Source organism: Euprymna scolopes, chromosome 38, assembly GCF_053919585.1.
Source record: "Euprymna scolopes isolate OS-2025 chromosome 38, ASM5391958v1, whole genome shotgun sequence".
In the NCBI taxonomy this organism is placed as follows: Eukaryota; Metazoa; Mollusca; class Cephalopoda; order Sepiida; family Sepiolidae; genus Euprymna; species Euprymna scolopes.
The window spans coordinates 3,589,768-3,598,194 of record NC_136519.1 but is presented as its reverse complement, the minus strand read 5'-3'; positions in this window follow the sequence as shown (position 1 = coordinate 3,598,194).

Below are 8,427 nucleotides of genomic sequence, written 5' to 3'. Positions count from 1 at the left end.
TGGTTAGAAGTGAGGAGTGGATGCTTAAGGTTGTGGCCAATGTACTGGAGGTATGTGAGGCCAAGGCTGATTATGTGAAACGTATGGATAGAGAAAAGGCAGAGGAACTGGCTAGGAAAAAAATGCATGGAAGGTTCTTCCAGGATATAGCAGAAGTGGCTGATGAAAGATAATGGCAATGGCTTAGAGCTAGGTATCTGGCTTTGAGTACTGAAGCTATTGCTTGCGCAGCACAAGAGCAGGCATTAGGAACACGATTGTTCAAAAAAGTGGTTATAGGAGAGGACGTTGCTGCAGAATGCCGGATTTGTGGTAAGACCTCAGAGTCAATTGTTCACCTTGGAGCAGGGTGGAGTGGACTGGCCCAGACAGATACCCGCAAAAGACACGATCGCATGGGACTCCGGATATATTGGGAGATGTGTAAGAGGGTTGGGGTGAAGTGAGCTGGAAAACGGTTTGAGGAGGTTCCTGATGAAGTGAGAACAAGTGAGGATGGCACGGTAGAGGTATGGTGGGAGAAAAGTGTCATAACGACCAAGCAATTGGAAAATAATCGTTCGGATTTGGTCATCATTGACAAGGTCTCAAAAAACTGGCAGATTGTAGACTTCTCAGTACTCTGGGACAGGAATGTGAGAGAGAAGGATGACGAGAAGTGGAGCAATTGTGCTCCAGTGGCGTTTGAGATAAAGCATATACAAATAATCTCGGTCATAGTTGGTACAGTAGGAGTAATATCAAGTCATCTGAAAGGACAATTGAAAAAAAACTACAAATCCCTGTTTTTTTAGGTGGCATTCAGACTTCTGTTATTGTAAGTACCATCAACATCCTTAGCAAACCCCTTGATCTTTGAAGCTCCTGGTTTGGAGCCGGGATTGGGGGAAATCCTCTGGAAATGAATCCTATCCCTTTTCAAAGAGACTTTGATAAACGAAATCAGAGTTGTTGTTATTATTATTATTATTATTATTATTATTATTATTATTATTATTATTATTATTATCATCATCATTATTATTATTATCATTATTATTATTATCATTATTATTATCATTATTATTATTATAATTATTATTATCATTATTATTATTATAAGTATTATTATTATCATTATTATTATTATTATAATGATTATTATAATTATTATTATCATTAATATTATTATATTCTAGTCAGAAGATAAAGTATAATTTTTTATATAACGGTATCTCTCAACATTTTCAATTCTTGTCATATTTTTATAGGTATTTTTTTTTACTGAAGCTTTCGTGTTACTAGCGTTAACCATAAAATGATCTCCATTTATTTCGCTTCAGTTTCAATTATTAAAATGGCACGATTGGAATGCATACATTTTGCATATTTGACTCCAAGGTTAAACAAAATAAGAAGCATGACATTTTCCAGAAATAGTGTACACGTCATTGAAAGGAATATCTCTAAATGGAGAAAAATCGGTAAAATTGAAGTGTTACTTCTTTCAAAGACAATGAAAAAAAAGAGAAAATTTAGCATGCGGGGAAATAGCTTGATGCCGATTGTTTTACCGGGTGAGTAGAAAACGATATAAAATTGGTCTTTTTTTGACACATGCACAAACACTCGCACACACACACACACTTGCATATATATATATATATATATATATATATATAAATTTAAAGGAGATTAGAACAATAGTCTAAAGAGCTAAGTGTAATTTAATGTAACAGTGAAATTACTAGTTTAATTAAATATTATTATATATCTAAATTACAACGAGCACTTTCTATTTCCTATATATATATATATATATATATATATATATATATATATATATATATATATATATATATATATATATTGTCCGAGAATGCCAGTATTACGATGTTCCTTAAATAAGTTTCCAAACTTTTTTAGTATGGGCAATTTATTAATAATACTCTCAAGAAACTCTACTTCCATTAAAAAGTCTCGTGTGTTATATGAAAAGAAACTGGAATCGTAAGGAGATATCAATCATACCAGTTATTATAGATGCCACAGGGCTTATGAAGAAGAACCTGAAGTCCTACCTAACTAACATGCCTGGTGAACCAAGTGCAAAAGAGATCCAGACAATTGCTCTTAAGAGAACAGCGAGGATACTAAAAAGAGCTCTCGGTTGGTTTCAATAAAAAGCAGGGCAATGCTGGCAGCTGGTTTGGCTTCCCCATATCCAGTGTTACAATCTTCAAAGGAAGAAAATTAAAAAAAAAATCAAAGTAATCTTCTCTGGGTGCAATGCACGTATTACACGATTCCAACAAATTCAGGAAGGCACCCTGGATTGCTCATTGTTTGAGCGTTTGATCCTCGTTCCAGCCTGTTTTATCTCCTCAATTATCTCATTACAACAGGTTGCTTGAGCTTAGATAATAACCGAAAGTCACAGGAAGCAAGATCTGAACTATAGGCAGGCAGAGGAATTTTTTATTTTATTTTATTTTTTTTACATAGGCATCACCACATTATCAAGGCCCAGAGGCCACTCAAGGATAAGGCTTAAAGAGTGTACAGTAGAAATTGGACAATATAGTAATCATTAGTAATGAAAATTTGGTAAATTTGATAACTTATATGGAACGGCTCATCCAGAACTTATTTACGTTAGACTTGAACACAACCATATTGTAGTCAGCCGGAAAGCAGGAAAACGGAAGGCGTGCAGTTCTAAGAAAGAAGCTTTGTTCATGGAATCTACGTTTAGGTTTAGGCACAGATAAAGAGTGGGGGGAATTATTGATAGTGTTTACAGCTAGACGAGTGTTTCTTGTGAAAGTTTGGCGAGGGGGGACCATAGATTGAAGCTCAGTCGAACACTTTCCATGAAAATAACGATACATCAGAGACAAACTCGCAACATCTCTTCTGTGAGATAGAGGTTGCAAGGAAGAGAAAAGGAATCTCCTACGAGGCTACGAAGTCTATTTTGAACTCTATCAATTATCTTGATGCTTATCTTGATCAAATAATCTGATCTACTCTAACAAACTCGACAAATTTTCCGCATCTCTAATTCCTAACGAATAATGGTGTGTACTGTTCACTTATTGTCTCTATAGGCACACCATTGCCCTTATCAATGAAATTCTTTATTTGGCCACCTACTATGTTGCTCTGACACCCTTACTCCTATATATCTCATCATATCTCACAGACTTCCTGCTTTCCTCAATCTCTTAAGTCACTCAATAACTAGCGTTCGATTCATGCAAGATTATGAAAACGCAGTCCTCAGCATTTCATAAGTTTTTGTCGCATTTTTTTCCAGTTTAAAACACAACGTTATTGCATATCATTATTTCTAAAGTGTCCTTACGCCAGGCTTGCATTTTTGAAATTCACCAGCTGTGACAATCAGCTTTAGTAGGACGTATTCTAATCTCTACTTTTGGTGTCTATTTGAACCTGAAATAATAAAAATTGGTCAGTCAGCTCATAAAATACTGCATTTTCAAGAGTCTATATAAATTTTAAATGTCTGTACAAAAACGTATTGAAACCTGTTAAAGATACCCTGTATATTTCAGTGAAAGCCTGTGAACACGTGTGGTTGGGAAAGGTTGTTTTAAATGCTTATGAAGATGAATATCAATTTGGTATGTGTACATAAGGTCATCAATATTTAATTTCATTTCTTTACAGATTAATCTCTGTTGTATAAGAATTCAGCCATTGCTCTGATTTCGAGAATGGAATGCGGTATCCGTAGCAAATGGCTGACGCGCTTGTATTCGTCAAGTAGTTTATGAAAAACAAAAATAGTATAACACAGATATAGACTCATGGCACAAACCCGAGTGTGGGTGCAGTCATTTTTGATTTAGCACCAGGAAGAATGGTGTAAAACTCCTTTAAGAACTATTTTATTATATAACCCACTTTTTTTTATCTAATACTAATACTTATATATTAGTTCGCTTGTTCACATATAATATTTTAGATGTTAGTAAAGTTAGAACAAGGTCGAAGGACGTTTAAAGTCTTTTCAGATAAGAAATATTTGATTAAGTAGAGGATTTCATGTGTAGGTTAATATATAGGCGAATACCTCCATGCAAGGCAATAGTAAATTTCATACAGAGAAGAATATAAATATATATGTAAAACATATAGAATAGCACCGTAATGGAAGAAAAGAAATGAATATATATATATATATATATATATATATAATTATTGCCAAAGACAAACAACGTCGCAGCTCACAAGAGCTCAGATGATCAACAAATCAGGCCTCGAGTTCCGCCCTAATTTTGGCTCATCAGGCAGGCATATCCGAACATGGGATTCGAACGCGATCCACTTGCATGCGAGGAAAGCACTCTGCCACATGAGCAAAGTCCCCGCACACAAGAAAGTTTATTAACCAGCACAGATCAAGCAAACCGCGGCAAAACCCGACTGTTGAATGAACCGAATACGTCTCGAACAAGGGATGCGGTCATCCAACCAGCAAAACCCCAAGCATATGTCTCACATGTATTAATTGACCGTAGCGAGTTTTACAAAAATTCCTACTTGTGACTCAAAATTATTATTTAATTATTTTTTTCTAAATATAAACTACACTTTACAACTGTAGTTTATATTTATATGTTCCAAATATACCCCTTTCAATCCACAATAGTTTTGTATCAGTTTTGTCTACATCTGCGATATCATAATTGACTTTGATTACTTTTTTATTTCCTAAGAAAGAATTGTAATTCATAGGTTTATCTTTAAAAAATATGAATTATATTTTATCCTATGCTCATTATGACGTAAATTTTTATTCAAAATTCATCTTTTAAATTCAATTTTACTAACTTTTTACAAATATTTACGTTGAGAGATAACTGAGTTTAATATACCAATTTGCGAATTTCTCTTTTAGGGATTTTATATTTTGATATTTTGACTTTATTATTTATTAATCAACCTCGTTTATTTTACAACTTATAATTCTAACATTGACGTCTTTATGCAAATCTGAACTTTATTTCACATTTATTTTGTATTTTATATTTCGATAAACATTTTTTACACTATCTTAGCTTGCTTGTCCCAATATTTAACAGTTATTTAACGAAAGATATTTTCTATTCGTATGCGGTTGAAATTACTCTGGCGTAATAATTATTAAAATTAAAACAACTATTTCTTCTATTAATGTTAGACTTATTTTATTCCCTATATGTTAAGTTGGATATCTACTAATTTATTAATTTATTGCAAGATTTTACAACCTTAGTTTTAAATTTAAGAATTCTCTTTACCTACTTACATTTCATCCACAATATAATCTGTAAATTTTCCTTTCTAAATTTATTTCAAGCAAGCTTTAGGCGTGATAACAGGAATTCATTTTTATGAAGAAAGCTATGTATAGAATCTAACTTTTTTTTTAGATTCCCTGTTTACGTAATTTTTGATTTACTATGTTTATATTTCTAGCCGTATTTACTATTGATCATCTTAAGTCTTATATTTCACGTAGTTCCGTAACCCACTCACCTAAAACATATTAATATTTTAATACCCACTTTTGTTCTATCCTCATATCTATTATTATCTATATCTCTATTTGGTTCATTCTTTATATGAAGCAATATGGTCTCTTAGGTGTATCTTTTTATTATTATCCACCCTAACTTTACATATGTACAAAATTTCAGAAATTTAGCAAGTGCCCTCCTATGAACATTCGTTAGTTATTCTACAGTTGCATTTTCTCTCACAATTTAATTCAATTTATTCAATCCTATTAGTATTCACAATTTTCTTTATTTTATCATTAATAAAACCTATTGTAGTATTGCCTAGATTGGCAGCGGTTAAGATTGGAAGTTTAACTGTATCTTATTAATTATCTTATATAATCTATTCTCTAAGTGGCAGTTTGCAATGTTTTTGTAAAATTATTTAGTGATATTCTTATGAATATGTTCGCTAAAAGGCGGTTTAAACCAAATGTGTATTTTGGGCTTATTCCTTTCATTCTTAATATTATAATCCCCATTCTACATTATTTTTAATTTTATTGTTTATATTCCTATTTTTATTCTCAGTATTTCTTCAGCCTTTCATTACCTTTCAGTACCTGCCATGTTGTATGGCATTGTGTACTATATCTTGCTATTTTATTATTCAACTCCTTTATGTACTTGATTTCTCTATCATATTATAATCTACTTAAAGCTTCATTATAATAATCCTTTTTATATATATATTCTTATCAAATATATTCTCATTTTGTGATAACATGAATATTCTTTTATATACTGGAGAGATTAGCTTTTTCCGTAAACTTTTTCCGTAAACGTAGACGATTCGATTAATAATCTATATAAAATAATGTTTTATTCGTTTGGAATACTACGCCGTAAATTATTAGAGTTATATCTTTTAAAAATCACTATTTTACAATGGCAGTATAGTGTTATTTCTATCTTAAGTTCATTAAAAATAGTTTAATTTTATTTCTATTTTGTTTCTGCAATTCGGTCGGTTAGATTAACTAAAAAAATGTATACATATTTAAACTGATATTACTTATTTAAACTGATATTCTTTAATATATCTCCTTAAAAATGTACAGACCCACCAATTACGTTAGTCCGGCACCCATCGTAATATTTAACTGGGTCTCTCTATCGTTCCTTCATTATATCTAATTAACGTTTTAATAGTTTTATAATCTCCATTTCTTATTTAATTACGTGTGTTTCACTTTTTACAAATTTTAATGCGTTATTGAATTATTCAGGAGTTATGGAAGGATAAAATGAGTCGGTACCAAATACAATGATTTTACTGACTTGTTTTCTTTTATTTTTCCCCATCAAAAATCAAAAAGCTATGTTGTATTTATGATTTAAAAGTTGGTATAACCCTGTCAAAATTTGTTTTATTTCTATTACCTACATTAGAAATACGTGGTGCAATTAATCTAATGCTAGTTTTATTGCTGAAGTAAGGTTTGTGATCTTGCAACAAAAACTGAGGGTTAAGTAGTGATTATGCTTTGATCTTGAATGTTCATTATTTGCGCATATTGTTATTGCTAACAAATATATTATATAAATATCTCCTTCTGTTGCCTTTTGTATTTTTTATTTAGTTAACCCAAAATAAGTTTTTTTTATGTTTTAACATAATACATATATGTACATTGTCTTACCTGCTGATTGTCTAATATTTTATGAATACCCTATCTATGCTTAAAATTTAAGGGTCCGAGTAATTTTTAAAACTCTTATTCCCTTCACAAGCTTCAACATGTCCAATTCGAATTTTTCCACCGACAGTATATATATATATATATATATATAGTGGATCACTCTGTTATATATGCTGCAGCCTGAGTACTTTTCATTGTGTCAAAAATCATTTTTTCAGTGTTGTCCCATGGAAAGATATATTTAAATATTTGAAGAAATGTGAAGGTGTACTCACTTTTATGATACATTATATATATATATATATATATATATATATATATATATATGATTGATAAATGCAACGTCTTGTCAGACGAGTGCCACTCCCTCAGACACTTAAAATCCATGAGCACAAAAATGACTTTTTGTAGGTCTGCCGGCGAATTCACACGCTCAAGAAGCCATGACATTGAAGACAGTCATTGGTATACCTACATATATATTATACACACACGCATACACATATACACATACACACATGCACACGCATATATCTATAAATATGCACACATATATACATATATACACAATATATAATACACATACATGTTGAATATACATACATACCCATATACATACACACATGCATACGCACCATTATACATACACATATATACACACATGCATATATACACATACATATATATACATACACACACAAACATATATATACATACATACAAACACACATAAACATATATACACAGATACATATATACACACATATACACATAGATATCGATACATATATATGCATTTGCGGTGACTTCAATGTCCATAATGTGGAATGGCTGACCCACTCAAATAAGACAGATGATGATGGGGAGGTTCTGTCACGATTTTGCTATTACCTATGACCTCATTCAGATGGTTCGCGAGCCCATCCGTGGGCCCGATACTACCGGTCAGTATACAAGCCTTCTAGACCTTTTCCTCACAACTTCTCCTGAGCTATGTTCATGTTCTGTTCTATCTCCTCTGGGATCCTCCGACCATTCCGTTGTGTCAGTTAAGATAAAAATGAAATGTAATAAGTCTTCAGACGTACCTCTCCATCGTACAGTATATCGATACTCTATGGCTGTCTGGGATAGCTTCCGTACATTCATATCTGATCTACCTCTTTCTGTTTAAAAAGGATGTGTCCTCTATACTATCAGACCTGACCGAATAGTTAATTGTAGGCATAGACCGA